A 16849-nucleotide genomic window follows, 5' to 3' on the forward strand; every position below is an offset into this window, starting at 1 on the left:
GTAGAGATGGGGTTTCACCATGTTGGTCAGGCTAGTCTCAAACTCCTGGCCTCAAGTGATCCATCTGCCTATCTTGGTCTCCCAGAATACTGGAATTACAGGTGTGAGGCACTGCGCCTGGCCCCCAACTTTTATTTTTTGAGATAGGATCTCACTATGTTGCCCAGGCTGGAGTGTAGTGGCTCAACCATGGCTCACTGCAGCCTTGACCTCCCAGGCTCAGGCAATTCACAGGCTCAGCCTCCTGAGTAAATGGGACCACAAGTGCATACTACCACATGGGGCTAATATTTTTTTTTATAGAGACAGTCTTGCTGTGTTGCCCAGGCTGTTCTTGAAGTCCTAAACACAAGCAATCTTCCTGCTTCAGCCTAACAAAGTGCTGGGATTACAAAAGTGAGCCACAATTTAACATGCGATAAGATACTGTATTACTCTGCTCTGACTGCCATAACAAAGTACCAGAAAGCCTGAATGGCTTAAACAACAGAAATGTATTTCTCATAGGTTTGGAGGTGGCTTCTTGTCATGTCCTCACATGGTCTCTTCTCTGTACTTACACCTCTGTGGTGTCTCTCTTTGTGTCCAAATTTCCTATTCTTTAAGGACATCAGCCAGAACGAATTAGAGCCCACCCTACAGACATTATTTTAACTTAATCACCTTTAAAGTTCCTATCTTCAAATACAGTCACATTCTGCGGCACTAGGGGTTAGGGTTTCAACAGAAGAATTTTCAGGAAACACAATTCAGTCCATGACAGAAACCAAGGCCAAAAACAGAAACAAGAAAGCAAGCACCTAAACAGGTGCAGTGGCTCATGCCTGTAATCCCAGCACTTTGGGAGGCCAAGACAGGTGGATCACCTGAGGCCAGGAGTTCGAGACCAGCCTGGGCAACATGGTGAAACCCTGTCTCTACCAAAAAATTAGTTGGGCATGGTGGTGCACGCCTGTAATCCCAGCTACTCAGGAAGCTGGGGCACGAGAATCACCTGAACTTGGAAGGCAGAGGTTGCGGCCAAGGTCATCCCACTGCACTACAACATGAGTGACAGTGTGAGACCCTGTCTCAAAGGAAAAAAAAGAAAGCAAGGACCCCCATGTCCCCCTAGCCTGTAAATGATTGAGTGAAGGATATACCCATTGCCCTCAAACTTTGAGCAATGTTCATAGGCACTGATAATAGCTAGCACCAAAGTTAACCCCTGAAAAACTAAGGTTATCAGAAATTGAAGGCATTCCAAGAGAGCAACCAAATATCAGACAGGACTGTAGGACTGTTCTGGAGGTTCAGGAATCTAGATTCCTGATTATTTGCTCAGCAAACATTTATTGAGGACTTACTACATGTCAAATATTAAGCTCGGTGTGAGAACATGAAGATTAAAAAATAAAGTCTTTCTGATTTGGACTCTAATTCAAACAATCGTACTATTTAAAAAAGAAGAAGAGGAGGGAAGGAAAGAATAAAGGAAGGAATAAAAGAAAGAACAAATAAATGAAGAAAAAAGGAAGGAAGAACAAGTATAAGGTAATTATAGAAATTTGATCATTGGTTGGGTATTTTATGAGATTAAGGAGTAAATAATCTTTTAGTGTGATGATGTTTTCTGATACGTTTGTAATATTGTTTCTTAAAATGTCCTTGTATTTTAGGAGTAAGCTGAAATATCTACAGATGAAATGAGTTGATGTCTATGATTTTCTACAAAATAATTCATGGTTGGAAGGCGGAATATAGATGACATAAGATTGAACTGAAATGTTTATCACTGAAGCTGGATGATGTGTACATGTAAATTCATTATACTATTGGCTCTACTTTTGTAACTGTTTTCTAAGAATAAAAATTCCTTGCTCTCCAGAAGCTTATAATACAAGAAATCAGACATTCCAACAAATAGAATACAATCACAAAGTGTTAGGTAAGTTCCAAGGGCAACAACAGCCCTGGGATAGGCAGATGGAGTCAGAAAAGATACTAGAGAAGCGTCCCTCGACCAGAGGCTTTAAGGAAGAGCATCCCAGGACAAAGGACAGACAAGTGGGTACAAAGGTTGCTGCAGAAGTGAAGCAGCAGAGCTTGCCCACACTCTGGATGACTTACTAACAGCCATGTTAGTTTGAGCATAGGTTCTAGAACCAGACTACCTGTGCTGGAGTTCTGCCTCTGGGTCCCTGCTGTGAGACCTCAGGCAGGCTATGTGTAATGTCTCTGTGTCTCGGATTCTTTACTTATAAAACAAGAATTATAGCAATATCTGCTTCAAGGGGCTGATGTCAGGAGTTGATGAGTTATTTAATGTGTAAAATGCTTAGAAGACAGTGGGTAAACAATAAATGCTAGCTATTAGCAATGGTAGCAGACTCCTAGCCCATAATACCATGCATTCTGAAAATCTCCTCTTATTTGGTAATTTATTTCCTTTTTGCTAGACTGTAAACTTGTAAAATAAGGACTGTGTCTTATTTATCTCTGTATTCCCAAAACTTAGCCTAAGACCATGCCCACAATAGGCTTTGATCAGGCAATTCTTTCAGGTAGCAGGGAAGGGACCACCAACAGCCTCTGTCTAACTCCCTCTTTATTTCTCCATGTTATACCCTCAATTCCTGCAATTCTCTGGCTTCCTTTAGCTTCCTTCCTTGTGTCTAACTCCTCCCCTATTTTGCTCCAGAGATGTTCATTTATTAATTATGCCCTCTGGTCCATTCCCTAAACGGCCTCTGCCTTGCTTATTCTGCAATTAGTGAATGGTAAGGGAGGCTGAATTCCTAGATCATATCTATTTGTGAAAAGTAGAATCTTCTGGAAAAGAGGAAAGCAGGTCAGATGGCCAAAATATAAAGCCTTCAAATGTAGCCCCAGTTTGAGGAAATCCTGCAGACATGTTTGTATCATCAGCTAAAATCTCACTGTAATGTTCTGGGGGAGTAGAAACTGCTAGGGAGGAAGGGGGTTATGATGAGCAGGGAGCCCAGCTTTCTATACATTTTTGCAAACTTCAGTATTTCTTTTTCCTCTGCTAGTAAACATCCTCACTTACCCCCAGATCAGCTCAAGAGAGAAAGAAAATGGGAAGATCCATTTTCATATCTGGAGCCTGGAAGATGAGAAGATACGAGACCATAGATGGGTACTGACTCTAAAGATGAAATAGGAAAGTCAGATGCAGCTGTACAAAGTGCCCTCTGCCCTGAGCTGTGATGTGGGGCTGGAACATGACCCCAGTCTTCCCAAGAGTGGGGATTGCTGGTAGATCATTAACTACCCACGAGCAGAAGGAAAAAGAGACCTCTGAAGTACCCCTCTCTACCCATTCTGCCTGTTTTCTCTGAGAGGACAATTAAGGCCTTGTCCCCAGCCTCAGGTTTAAGGGTTCTTTAATACGAAAAGGGTGGGGGAGGGGATCACAAAGCAGAAATGGGACACTGGAGAAAACAGATTGAGCATGTTTTGTTTAAAGGTCAAAGTCTTGTGAAGCATGCCAATCTTCCTTCATTGCTTGGGCTCTGTATGATGTAAGCCTTGTCCCATACTTGGAGCACTATGTGAACCCAGAGTTTTCCTTGCTTGGGGCTAGAGAAAGAAAAAGGGGTAACTATGAACAGAAAGGCCAATAAACACAAGCAGAGTGGCAAATATCTGAAATCCTAAGTGTGATTATAAGGAAGTGAAACTGGTTTTCTTGTATGTCTCAGACTGGTTTTAAAAGAAACTTTACAAGGTAAGTGACCAAAATATTTTAAGTAATGATGATAGAATTTTTTTAATAGACACATATTTATTCCCAGGACAACTACTTTTAAGGTGCCCATATTTATCTGGATATGATACACGTGTTAACAGAATCCTATACCTACAACTCACATGAGTTTCATAACTTTATTGTCTTAACTTACACAGGAATGAGGAACAGTTTAATACTAGCAGGAGTTTAAATGGGCCAACTTTCCCAGTTGAAGCCTTCCTGGGTAACTCCATCAGCCCAGCCCTGTTTGGTCCAGGGGAGAGGGAGCAGGAATGGAAATGGACAGAAACAGATGTGACATTCCCCCCCTACCATTTAACCCAAGAAGGGCTTCATTATCTTCATTACCCTAGACAGGAGAATTAGGCTTTTCTCATTCATTGCCTACTTCACATCAGAAAGAAAAGCTTAATTAATATAAATTATTCAAAAAAACAGCTGTAAAATTTATCACTAAATTAACAAAGTAAACGGCAAGAGTTATCAGTGCTTCTTGCATGTGTGAGTTTATTCTCTAAAGCTCAGCAATCTCTCTCTTCTTAGGAATCATAAGCCCTCCATATTGTCCGAGGCGTTTGAACCACAGCAACTCCATACTGAACTGGGGCGGGGTTAAATGAGGCTGAGACCTGCTGGGCTGCATTCCCAGGTTAGGCATTCTTAGTTGCAGGATGAGCTATGAGGTCAACACAAGAAAAAGGTCACAAAGACCCCGCTGATAAAACAGGATGCAGTAAAGAAGCTGGTCAAAACCAAGATAGCAATGAAACTGACCTCTGGTTTTCCTCACTGTTTTTTATACATTAATTATAATGCATTAGCATGCTAGAATACACCCGCCCCAGCACTATGACAGTTTATAAATGCCTTGGCAATGTCTGGAAGTTACCCTATATGGTCTAAAGAAAAGAGGAACCCTTGGGTCTGGGAAACCCCTGACCCTTCTCTGGAAAAGCTCATGAAACAATCCACCCTATATTGAGCATATGCTCAAGAAATAACCATTAAAATAGCCAACTAGCAGCACTCAGGGCTGCTCTGCCTGTGGAGTAGCCATTCTTTTGTTTCTTTACTTGTCTAATTAACTTGCTTTCATTTTATGGACTTGCTCTGAATTCTTTCTTGTGTAAGATCCAAGAATCCTCTCTTGGGGTCTGGATTGGGACCCCTTTCCTGTAACATCTTTCTGGGAATCATGAAGGGACAATACTGGAGAGAACCCCAATCCAGAGGAAAATTATCCATGCACCACCAACTGGCTGATTTTGGTAAAGTGCTGGGGTACTTTTATCCCAGATAAAGGACAAAGTTGGGTTAAAGGCCCAAGAAAGGGTTAGAATCCCTCCTAAGACATAGAGGGTTGTGCTTGCTTCAGCAACACATACTAAAATTGTAACAATACAGAGAAGATTAGCTAAAAATTTTTATATATTAAAAGAGAAAGGGAAGGAAGGGAGGGAGAGAGGGAGGAAGGAAGGAAAGAAGATGAAAGAGAGGAGGGAAGGAGAGGGAGGAGGGGGAGGGGGGGGGGGGGGGGGGGGGGGGGAAAGGGAGGGGAGGGAGGGTGGGAGGGAAGAAGATGGAAAGAAAGAAGATGGAAGAGAGGAGGGAAGGAGAGGGAGGAAGGGAGGAAGGAAGGAAGGAAGGAAGGAAGGAAGGAAGGAAGGAAGGAAGGAAGGCAGGCAGGCAGGCAGGCAGGCTGGCTAGGACTTGTCTAAACTTGGGTTAAAGGCTCAACTTAGGAAGGTCAGACTCCCTCCTAAGACATCGGGGGTTAGAGGTCTCCCTTGGTAACATTCCTCTTGGTTAAAAATGAATTTGGTACTACGGGATATTAACCACTATTCTCTTTGGATTAATCTGCCTTGTACTCTTTGCTCGAGGCTATGAGTGACAGGATTAGGCATATACAGGAACGTGGGACACAGGGAGCTTTTTTCTCCCTAAAGGGGGAAACTTGAGAGCCAATGAGACTACCAGAAAAGATACCTTGGAGACTGACAATCAGCTGCCTGAACTTTTGATTCAGTGTCGCTGTAATGGGTGGGTCTTTCCCTGGCCCCCCTGAGCTCCTTGACTCCCCTGCCCTGCTGCAGGCAATGCTTTTCTCCCTTCCCTTTTCTCTCTCTCCCTCTCTCTCTCTCTCTCTCTGTGCAAACCAGTTGAATGCAAGGTAAAAATCACTTTTTATCTCTCCTGCAAAGTTTTCAGTACAGGGAAAAAGATTTATGAAGCTAATCTTAGGCTGTAACAAATTCAGTGTAGTTTGTGCTATGAATTTGTCTTTCTGTGCCGTTCTGTCCTAAAAAGAGATACCATAGGATAAAATGCAAACCAAGGACCCTGTAAGCCCCTCTGTTCAAGCCGGCCCAGAAAGCTAGTCAGTTACAAACAGCTGCTGGTAAATGAAACAAACAAACAAACAAACAAACAAAAAATGGATGAAGCTTCTTCTCCCCTGTCTTATGTCCTTGGGAGTCTGACATTGTAAGCATGGTACTTTCTCTTGGTCTCTGCCATCTGGAGGGCAGGAATTTGGGGGCTCGTGCCATAGTTAGCCCTAAAAATTGTCTTGAGCAGTAAAAAGCCTTAGCAAGTTCAAAATTGGCTGTTCTAGGCTCCTTCTGGGAAGAATAAGAGAAACTGCCCAATGTTGTAGCTCAGTAGCTAATACTTTATCTTTTCACAATGGTAGCCTGGGTTCAATTTCCAGCCTAGGGAATGAGGCCTTTCTGGTGTACTTGTGTGACCTTTGTCATTTATTAATTCTCTTTTCCTCCATGAACAACTTCTTTTTTATTTTTATTGCTTTTTTTTTTTTGTCCATGCCATGGCCCTCAGGAGATCCTGAGAACATGTGCCCACTCCATGAACAACTTCTAGCTTCCTTTCTCAAATTTTCCTTTCTCTGTGCTACCTTTGGAGATTCTAGATCTTGTAAAAACTGCTTACCACCTCTTTGGAAACACCCTGTACGCTCACAGTTAAGTCATAACCTTAGTTAAAACTTATTGGTTTCATCCGGGAAGTTACCTTTGGTAAAGTCCAAAAGCCAGAAATATTGGCTGTGTGCCTTAACTAGAGTCTGGTAATAAGAGACTTGGTTAAAAGCCAGCTTAATTAAAAGCAGATGTCCAAGCTATGCATACATTTTAAAGGCCTTTATGTTTTTTTATTGGATTTTACTTTTCTGGAAAAAAAAAAAACTTGTTTTCTTCTCAGACAACTGAATTCCCTTTCTCCAGTTTTCTTTTCTTGCCACCTTCATGCCCACATAAGAGGACCTAAGATAATGTCTAACAACCTGGGACTCCTTGAGAAAAACAGAGGAGGTGCCACAGACCCCATTTTGTGGAAAACCTCTCTTTTCTTCATGGAATCCCAGGAATTAAAAGCAGATAGATGCCTCTCAAAATCTAAGGCTCTGTTCTGTTTTGCATTGCATTATCTGACATTTTGACATGGGGGGGTTATCAGAAATTATTTTGCATTATGAGAGAGCTTTTAGCCTTAATGTGTAATAAGTAGGTAGGAAATATACTTAAGGGATGGCTAATGGTAGTTATGGGGGGATTCTCAGCTCTTTGCATGTTTGGATCAAAGAAGCATGCTCTCAGCCACCTAAAAGGTGTGGAAACATCCCCAACTCCCACTGAGAGATGAGTCTCCCATGGGGGATGGGCTGATGACCTCTTTTTTGTGATCCAGGATCCAGGATAAAAATGGGTCCCTTAATTTTGGGGGATCTGTTTTGCCTTCCAGCTGTGTCTGCTTATTAGGCCCTAGAAACTGCATGCTTCCCTGGCCTTGCTTTTTAAAAGGCTCCACCCTAAAGCCAGTTAGTAATTCACTTACATCCTTAGAGAAATCTCCATGTGTAAGAGTATGCTTTCCTTGACTGTCTTTTTTTTTTTTTTTTTTTTTTTTTGAAACATAATTTTGTTCTTGTCACCAAGGCTGGAGTACAATGGTACAATCTTGGCTCACTGCAACCTCCCTCCTGGGTTCAAGTGATTCTCCTGCCTCAGCTTCCTGAGTAGCTGGGATTACAGGTGCACAACACCACGACCAGCTAATTTAGTAGAGAAAGGGTTTCATCATGTTGTCCAGGCTGGTCACAAATTCCTGACCTCAGATGATCCACCCACCTTGGCCTCCCAAAGTGTTGGAATTACATGAGCCACCATGCCCAGCTCTGGTTGTCTTAACTAAACTCTTATTCACACCATTTTTCCTTGGTTTGAATAAAATATAAATTCTCTATATTGTTTCATCTTTAGAAATATAATTTAGCATTGCTTAGCTGACAGTTAGGACAGGGAACAGAAGAAAATAGAAACAAGGTAGAAAGAGAAAAAAAACAGTCGGGGAGAGAGATGTGAAGAAAGTTATCAATATGAAGATGTATTTTTGGTAAGGAAAGTCATAAAGAAAAAAAATGTCGACCAGGCACGGTGGCTCATGCCTGTAATCCCAACACTTTGGGGGGCTAAGGCAGGTGGATCACAAGGTCAGGAGTTCAAGACCAGCCTGGCCAAGATGGTGAAACCCCGTCTCTACTAAAAATACAAAAATTAGCCAGGTGTGGTGACAGGTGCGTGTAATCCCAGCTACTCAGTAGGCTAAGGCAGAGAATTGTTTGAACCCAGGAGGTGGAGTGTGCAGCGAGCCAAGAGTGCACTACTGCACTCCAGCCTGGGTGACAGAGTGAGACCCTGTCTCAAAAAAGAAAAGAAAAGACGTGTTATGTGAGAAAAGATCTCACATGGCAAATCCTTGTCCTAAAATAGAATGACTGATTATTTAGTAAAGAGGGAAATATAGGACAAGTTGGAAAGTTCAAGCATGTCATAGATGGCTTGTGTGCATCATAACAGGGTTCATAAAATGGGAAAGAAAAACTTTAAAACTGGCAAATGAAAAATTTTACAACTACTGGTTCTGCTTCTGTCTGTCTGTGTATCTTAAGTTTTGGTTTTTGTTCTTGTTTTTGTTTTCCTTGTCTGTGTATTTATGTGTTGTATGTGTGATATTTATATAAAAAGCCCTAATTAATTGGCTTAAAGAAAAATAAGTTCTGAATTCAAATATTTTGTCAGAAAAGTGAAAACCTTAATGCCTTTTAGTTCACATGACTTTAGTAATATTTAGGAAATAAAGACATTTCTCAAGATTATTGGTAAAATAAAAACACCTTCAAACTTAGACATTTAGTCTAAATTAGGCAGGTCAAATACTGTCATTGCTAGATGGTTTAAGGTTATAAACTACTACTTTGACTTTTGATACTTGTTAAACTTACCTGCTTTGGAGTTAGATTCTAGATAAGGCCTGGGAACATGTGGAGTTATCCATGCCTCCAACTGTGTTGGAAAGAGTCAGACCTTATCTCCATTTCTATCTGGTGCCCTAGGCTACACACCTAGTACATAAATAAAATTGCTTATTTACCAGGTTTTTCACCAAAAATAAAAGTTGCTAAGAGTTAATATAACATATGTAAATTGGGACTACTGGAAAAACTATTTTACGTGCAAGGTATATAAGGAAAGTAGAATGTGTTTTTGGTAAAAGATTGTAAGAAAGTTGGCCAGGCACAGTGGCTCATGCTTGTAATCCCAGCACTTTTGGAGGCCAAGGCAGGTGGATCACGAGGTCAGGAGTTCGAGACCAGCATGGCCAATATGGTGAAATTCCTTCTCCACTAAGAATATAAAAATAAGCCAGGTGTGGTGGCATGTGCCTGTAGTCCTAGATACTCAGGAGGCTGAGGCAGAAGAATCATTTGAACCAAAGAATTGTTTGAACCAGGGAGGCGGAGGTTGCAGTGAGCTGAGATTTTGCCACTGCACTCCAGGCTGGGTGACAGAGTGAGGCTCTGTCTCCAAATAAAAAAATAAAAAAGAAAAAGAAAGTATGGGCATGTGGATTTTTCCCTAATTTAGAGAGTTAAAGGATAGGATAAAGCTGAGGTTTGAGTAAGTTGTGAAAGGTTTATGAAAGAGTAGTGTTGTAAAAGAAATTCTGTGTGTCAGCATATTGGGTAAAATTAAAGGGGTATTACTCAATTTATCTGTAAATTGGACATTGGAATAAAAGCATAAAATGGCTTTCTTAGAGCACAGTTCTACTCTTTAACCAAAAAAAAAAAAAAAAAAAAAAAACCATAAAAAGTTATAAAAGGTTCATAAGAATCTTACCTTATGATCAAACTGATTAAGATTAGATAGACTTGTCTATAAGATTTTTTTTTTTTTTTGGCTGGGTGCAGTGGCTCATGCCTGGAATCCCAACACTTTGGGAGGCCAAGGTGGGCAGATCATGAGGTCAGGAGATCGAGACCATTCTGGCCAACATGGTGAAGCACGATCTCTACTAAAAATATAAAAATTAGCTGGGTATGATGACACGCACCTGTAATCCCAGCTACGTGGGAGGTTGAGGCAGGAGAATGGCTTGAACCAGGGAGGCGGAGAATGCAGTGAGCCAAAATCATTCCACTGCACTCCAGCCTGGCAACAGAGCAAGACTCTGCCTCAAAAAGAAAATTTTTTTTGCCCAGGCTGTTCTCAAACTCCTGGGCTCAAGCAATTTTCCTACCTCAGCCTCCTAAAGTGCTAAGATTAGAGGCGTAAGCCACTTTTACCTGGCCAGATTTGTCTATAAGGTTTTGTTAAGAACTGGATTTAACATCAATATAGTACACTAACACAAAGGTGAAATTTGGCTCTCTTGAACAAGATATTTGTGTAATTTTTTTTAAATGAAAGATTTTTGCTTGCCTTTTGAATAAACTACAGAAAAAAGAATGAAACAAAAGAGAGATTATTTGGAAAGCTAAGTCTTCACTCTATCAATGAACAAAGGTTTTTCTCTCCCTTTTTTTTTTTTTTTTCTTAACAGTCTTGCTCTGTTACTCAGGCTGGAGTGCAATGGCATGATCTTGGTTAGCAGCAACCTCTGCCGCCCTGGTTCAAACAATTCTACTACCTCAGCCTCCTGAGTTGCTGGGATTACAGGCATGCACCATTACGCCTGGCCAATTTTTTGTATTTTTAGTAGGGATGGGGTTTCACCACATTGGCCAGGCTGGTCTCGAACTCCTGACCTTGTGATCTGCCCACCTCGGCCTCTCAAAGTGCTGGGATTACAGGCATGAGCCACCATGCCTGGCCAGGTTTTTCCGTTTTTAAAATCTTCGAGTTATCATTTTGGCTAAATAAATGACTTATGGTGTGCTGGGATTCTATTTTATATCAAGTATTTTAAACCTTTGATATTTGAAAACTTTCCAAAATCAAATTATAAATTACCTTTTTCTGACCTCATTAAACCTTTAGATATTAGGTACCCTAAAGTCCAAAAGAGACACACTTGGCTTATTTTGTATATTAAAATCATACAGAAAGCACTGTCAAATACAAAATAGCATTTGGCTTTCTTTGGGCTGTATTTGTATAAATGTGCTATTGGTATGTTTTCCAAAATTACGCTATACTCCTATAATACTGATATGATTTAGTGCACATTATCAGTAATAATTATAATTTTTTTTTTTTTAGAGGCAGAGTTTTACTATGTTGGCCAGGCTGGTCTTGAACTCCTGACCTCAAGTGATCCACCGCCTCAGCCTCCCAAAATGCTGGGATTACAGGTGTAAGCCACTGCACCCAGCCAATTTTTTTGTATAATTGTTGTATGCCACAGAAGTAACCTTGACTGCTGTAAGACTTATTGTCCTCTACAGACAATTGTTGTCTTGTTTTGATCCTCTTTAAAGGGTGGATATAATCAGCTATAGGACTCTGGTGAGTACTCTTAAATGCAGGTCTTTGATACTTTTGGAAACTGTGCCATTAAAATAGAAAAGAACTTCAAAGACTCTTGGAAAAGCAATGTATACATAAATGTTGAGTGAAGCAGGAATTGCACAGACTGAAATAAGAAAAGATGAAAATAATCTTTTTATAACTTTTTGCCTAAAATATTGCTGATCCTTTCTGTCTTTTCAGATTCAAGAAAACTTTTCTCTTGAGCTATTTACAGTTTTTAACAATTAAGTAAAATATATTCCTATAAACAAAATTTGGAACATATTCTTTTTCTCTACCTCATTTCTCCCAAATTTGGAAACTGTAAATATTCTTAACTTATGGCAGTATAATTATTTGCACAAGTGCAGTCAGAATCTGTTCTCTTTTGTAACAGGAAACCACTAGAGACAATGGTTATTTTACTAAGGCTTTGACTGGAATGGCATGCATTCAGGTACAAAAAGACTACTTATAAGGAATCAAAGTTGACTTACAGACTCAGAAAAAGCCCCCTGGGAAAACTGGCCTCATGCCTTGTCTATGCAATCCTTGCACAGGGATCCTGACCTGTGGTAAGAAGAATGTCACTTTCTAAAGAACGTTTCTTTTTTTTTTTTTTTTTTTTTGAGAGAGGGTTTCACTCTGTCACATAGGCTGGAGTGCAGCAGTACAATCTTGGCTTACTGCAACATCTGTTTCCCAGGTTCAAATTATTCTCCTGCTTCAGCTTCTGAGCAGCTGGGATTACAGGCATATGCCATCACACCTGGCTAAATTTATTTTTGTATTATTAGTAAAGACAGGGTTTTCACCATGTTGGCCAGGCTGGTCTCAAACTCCTGACATCAAGTGATCAACTCACCTCGGCCTCCAAAAGTGCTGGGGTTACATTTTTGTAACCACTGCACCTGGCCAAAAATGTCACTTGCTGGCCCAGGAGTCCCAATTATCCTGGAACACTGAAAGGAGAGAAATGTACCCAACTCATACAAGTATTTGAAGGTACAAACTCATGGCTGGGCTCAGTGCTTTAAAAGGCGTAATCCGAGATTCCCTATCAAACAAAGTTCCATCAAACCCAATTTAAAAAGAGCCCCTATGGCAAATAATTACTCTTGCTGCACTTTATACAAATAATCAGACCTAGTATACTAACACAGTAAAACTTAGTTTGCAAATAAATGACCTATCGTGATTTGTTTTTAATAAAAATGAGAACTAGAGAAAAATTACATTTCAAAAACTGTGACCACCTGTTATTAGATTCTAGTCTCATCTGTTGCTTTTTGAGTTTTTTCTGTAATTTAGACTGACTCTGCTTGTTCCTGTGAACCAACCAGTGATCTCCAGCTGCTGCTCAGAAGAAACAAGAGGGAGGGTAGTGTAAAAATCTGGATCAGTATTTTAATTCTGGGCATGTATTGGAATCAGCTAGTGACTCTGTATCAGTTTGGTTTCAACAACTGCCCAGTTCATGAAAAGCTTTCTTATTTAGTTCACTTGGGATAATTTTACTTATTTTGCTTTACTTTTGTGGAGTATATTGCTGTCATACTCTGTGTAAAAATGCAAGATAAGCTTACTCAATGTTTTCTTAAATTGAGCACTTATTAATCTTTCAGATATCACCTGTTGTCAGAACTCAAAGTTCTGAAGGGCCCTCACCATACTGAGGCTTTCTAACTAAGCTCCTATCTACCCTGGATATGAGAGACCCTAATAGGCAGGAATATCATTGGCCCTGTTCAGCCTGAAAAAGTTACAGAAGATGGATCTTTGACCCTCTTTAAACCCTCAGAATTAAAGATCCCCTTGTAAAAAGGAGGGGGGAAATGTCAGAGGTATTCGAACCAGAGCAACTCCATCTTGAACAGGGTCTGGGTAAAATGAAGCTGAGACCTGCTGGGCTGCATTCCCAGATTAGGCATTCTTAGTTGCAGGATGAGATAGGAGGCTGGAACAAGATACAAGTCACAAAGACGCGCTAATAAAACAGGAGGCAATAAAGAAGCTGGCCAAAATGTGCCAAAACCAAGATAACAATGAAACTGACTTCTGGCTGTCTTCATTGCTGCTATACTAATTATAATGTGTTACCATGCTAGAAGACATTCCCACCAGTGCCATGACAGTTTGCAAATACCAGGGCAATGTCTAGAAGTTACCCTAAATGGTCTAAAAGAACAAGGAGCCCTCAGTTTCAAGAAATCACCATGGCTTTCCTGGAAAACTCATGAATAATCCATCCCATATTTAGTATGTAATCAAAAAATAACCATAAAAATAGCCAACCAGTAACCCTCAGGGCTGCTCTGCCTATGGAATAGCCATTCTTTTATTTCTTCTCTAATAAACTTGCTTTCACTTTACTCTATGGACTTACCCTGAATTCTTTCCTGTATAAGATCCAAGATCCCTCTCTTGGGGACTGGATCAGGACCTCTTCCTGGTAATAATATGACCCAACAATTCCACTCCTAGGTATATACCCAAAAGAAATAAAAACATGTCTATACAAAAACTCGTACCCAAATGTCCATGGCTGGACTTGATGGCTCACCCCTGTAATCCCAGCACTTTGGGAAGCTGGATCACTTGAGCTCAGGAGTTTGAGACTAGTCTGGCCAACATGGTGAAACCCCATCTCTACTAAAAATACCAATATTAGCTGGGTGTAGCGGTGGACAACTGTAATCCCAGCTACTTAGGAGGCTGAGGCAGGAGAATCACTTGAACTGGGGAGGGCAGAGGTTGCAGTGAGCTGAGCAAGACTCCATCTCTTAAGGAAAAAAAAAATGTTCATAAGCAGCATTATTTGTAATAGCCAAAAGTCAAAACAACTCAGATGTCCACCAACTGATTCATGGATATACAAAACATGGTATATACATACATTGGAAAATTATTTGACAATAAAAAGAAATGGGACTGGGTACAGTGGCTCATGCCTGTAATCCCAACACTTTGAGAGGTCAAGATGGGAGGACTGCTTGAGCCCAGTTGTTCGAGACCATCCTGGGTAACATAGTTGAGACTTCATCTGTATAGGAAAAAAATTTTAAGTAAAAAAAAAAAAAGAAAGAAAGAAAGTACTGATACATGATACAAGATAGATAAAGCTTGAAAATATTATGCTAAGTGAAAGAAGTCAGTCACAAGACCACATATTATTCCATTTATATGAAATACTGAGAATAGGTAAGTTCATAGAAATAAAAAGTAGATTAGGGTTCCCAGGGGCTGGAGAGAGAAGGTTGAAGGGTGGGATGAAATAAGGAGTGATTATTAATGGGTATGGAGTTTCTTATTGGGGTAGGAAAATGTTCTGAAGACTGATTATGGTGACAGTTACACAATTCTGTGACTATACTAAAAATCAGGCACTTGTTCTTCAAGTCATCTACAGGTCTCTTCCCAGCATACTTTCCTTTTTTTTTTCCTGTTCTAAAGCCTTTTAAAAATAAACTTTCACTCCTGCTCTGAGAAAACAAAATCATTGAGGAATATACTTTAAATGGGTGAGTGGTATGTCATATGAATTACATCTCAATAAAGCTGTTGTTTAAAAAAAATTAAAGTATAGATAAAGGCTATATGAGCTGGATGGAGTTTAGATTCTGTTGTAATATCTCCTAAGTCCATTAAGACCCATAGCCAACCTATGAAACTGCAATAATCTGAACCTTGGCTTTACTTTAAAAAAAATAAAAACTAACATCGAGGCCTTGGACCTCATTTTTGGTCATTCCCTACCAGCTCTGTACCACTTGTTTAATCGATTTCATGAGAAACATACCCAAAGTAATGATGTATATTTACTGAGCATTTATTATGTGATAGGTACTTTTCTAGGACCCAGGATTCAACAGTGAGACATGTAGTCCCTGTATACAAGACACTTACACTACATTCACCAGGCAATCTTCAGAGGGCATGGTAAGTGCTACACAAGGGTAAGTACTGGGTACTTCAGAAGCATGACCTGGGGTTGGGGTATTAGCATAGCATCACAACAGAAGTGATGTCTAAACCAAAGGTAACTAAAGTTGATAAGAAAGAGGCATAACAGGAGCATTCTAGGCAGACAGAGTAAGTGCAAAGTCCTAGACGCAACAGAGAGAGAACGGGGCATTTAAGGAATTAAAGTAGTGTTGTGTACTTGGAGTACAAGAATGGGGGATAAGGTACAGGCAGGATTGGCACAGATGAAGCTGGAGAAGACTGAGTTCTTTTAAACTTGAAGTATGACAAAAAAAAAAAAAAACTTGGGAGCCCCTATTGAAGAGATCAAAGTACCTCCTGATGGCAACAGAGAACCATTGAAAGGGCTTTAATATTGGGGGAAAATGTGATTAGGATTTTGTTTCATGCACCCATTCCAGCCACATTGCAGAAAATGAATTAGAGGGGCATGGAATTTGACTGAAGACAAAAAGTGGAATCACAGAAAAGGCTGTTGCAGTGATCTAGAAAAGGAAATGCCTGAATTACTAGTGTTGAGTAAGATTGGAAAAAGAAGTGGACAGCTTGAGAGATGTTTAGCAGATAGTATTGTCAAGACTGAGTGATTGACTAGATGGGGGGGGTGATAAAAGAGGAATAAAGGATGATGACCAAATTTCTACTGTGGATCACTGTGGGGTACCATCTGCTGAAATTTTTCTTTTAATTTTTTGAGACAGGGTCTCACTCTGTCACCTAGGCTACAGTGCAGTCATGAGATTACAGCTCACTGCAGCCTCAACCTCCGGGGCTCAAGCAATCCCCCCACCTCATCCTCCTGAGTAGCTGGTACTACAAGCACATGCCACCAAGCCGAGATAATTTTTTTTAAGACATGGGGTCTCATTATGTTGCCCAGGTTGGTCACAAACTCCTGGACTCAAGTAATCCTCCTGCCTCAGTCTCCCAAAAGTTCTGGGATTACAGGTGTGAGCCGCTGCGCCAGGCTAAAATTTTGTTTTAAAGAATCAGGTTTAGCCGGGCGCGGTGGCTCAAGCCTGTAATCCCAGCACTTTGGGAGGCCGAGGCGGGTGGATCATGAGGTCAAGAGATCGAGACCATCCTGGTCAACACAGTGAAACCCCGTCTCTACTAAAAATACAAAAAAAAAAAATTAGCTGGGCATGGTGGTGCGTGCCTGTAATCCCAGCTACTCAGGAGGCTGAGGCAGGAGAATTGCCTGAACCCAAGAGGCGGAGGTTGCGGTGAGCCGAGATCGCGCCATTGCACTCCAGCCTGGGTAACAAGAGCGAAACTCCGTCCCAAAAAAAAAAAAAAA

At 40.7% G+C, this 16849-nt stretch overlaps 2 long non-coding RNA genes across 4 annotated transcripts in view; one reads left to right on the top strand and one right to left on the bottom strand.

Moving 5' to 3' along the window:
• LOC116530869 overlaps positions 1-16849 on the bottom strand; it is a 71964-nt gene that overhangs the window by 10166 nt on the left and 44949 nt on the right. The gene's annotated exons all lie outside the window — the stretch shown is intronic.
• Positions 11369-16849, top strand: part of LOC116530872 — an 8145-nt gene continuing 2664 nt past the window's right edge. The window contains exons 1-2 of one of the 2 annotated variants that reach the window (XR_004260164.1): positions 11369-12140; positions 15409-15504. This is a non-coding gene — a long non-coding RNA (uncharacterized LOC116530872). Of the gene's footprint in view, positions 12141-14723; positions 15505-16849 lie in introns of those variants that run through there. The other variant, XR_004260163.1, reaches the window with a different exon arrangement.

Source organism: Sapajus apella, unplaced genomic scaffold (assembly GCF_009761245.1).
Source record: "Sapajus apella isolate SASKATOON/1434 unplaced genomic scaffold, GSC_monkey_1.0 scaffold68, whole genome shotgun sequence".
Lineage (NCBI taxonomy): Eukaryota > Metazoa > Chordata > Mammalia > Primates > Cebidae > Sapajus > Sapajus apella.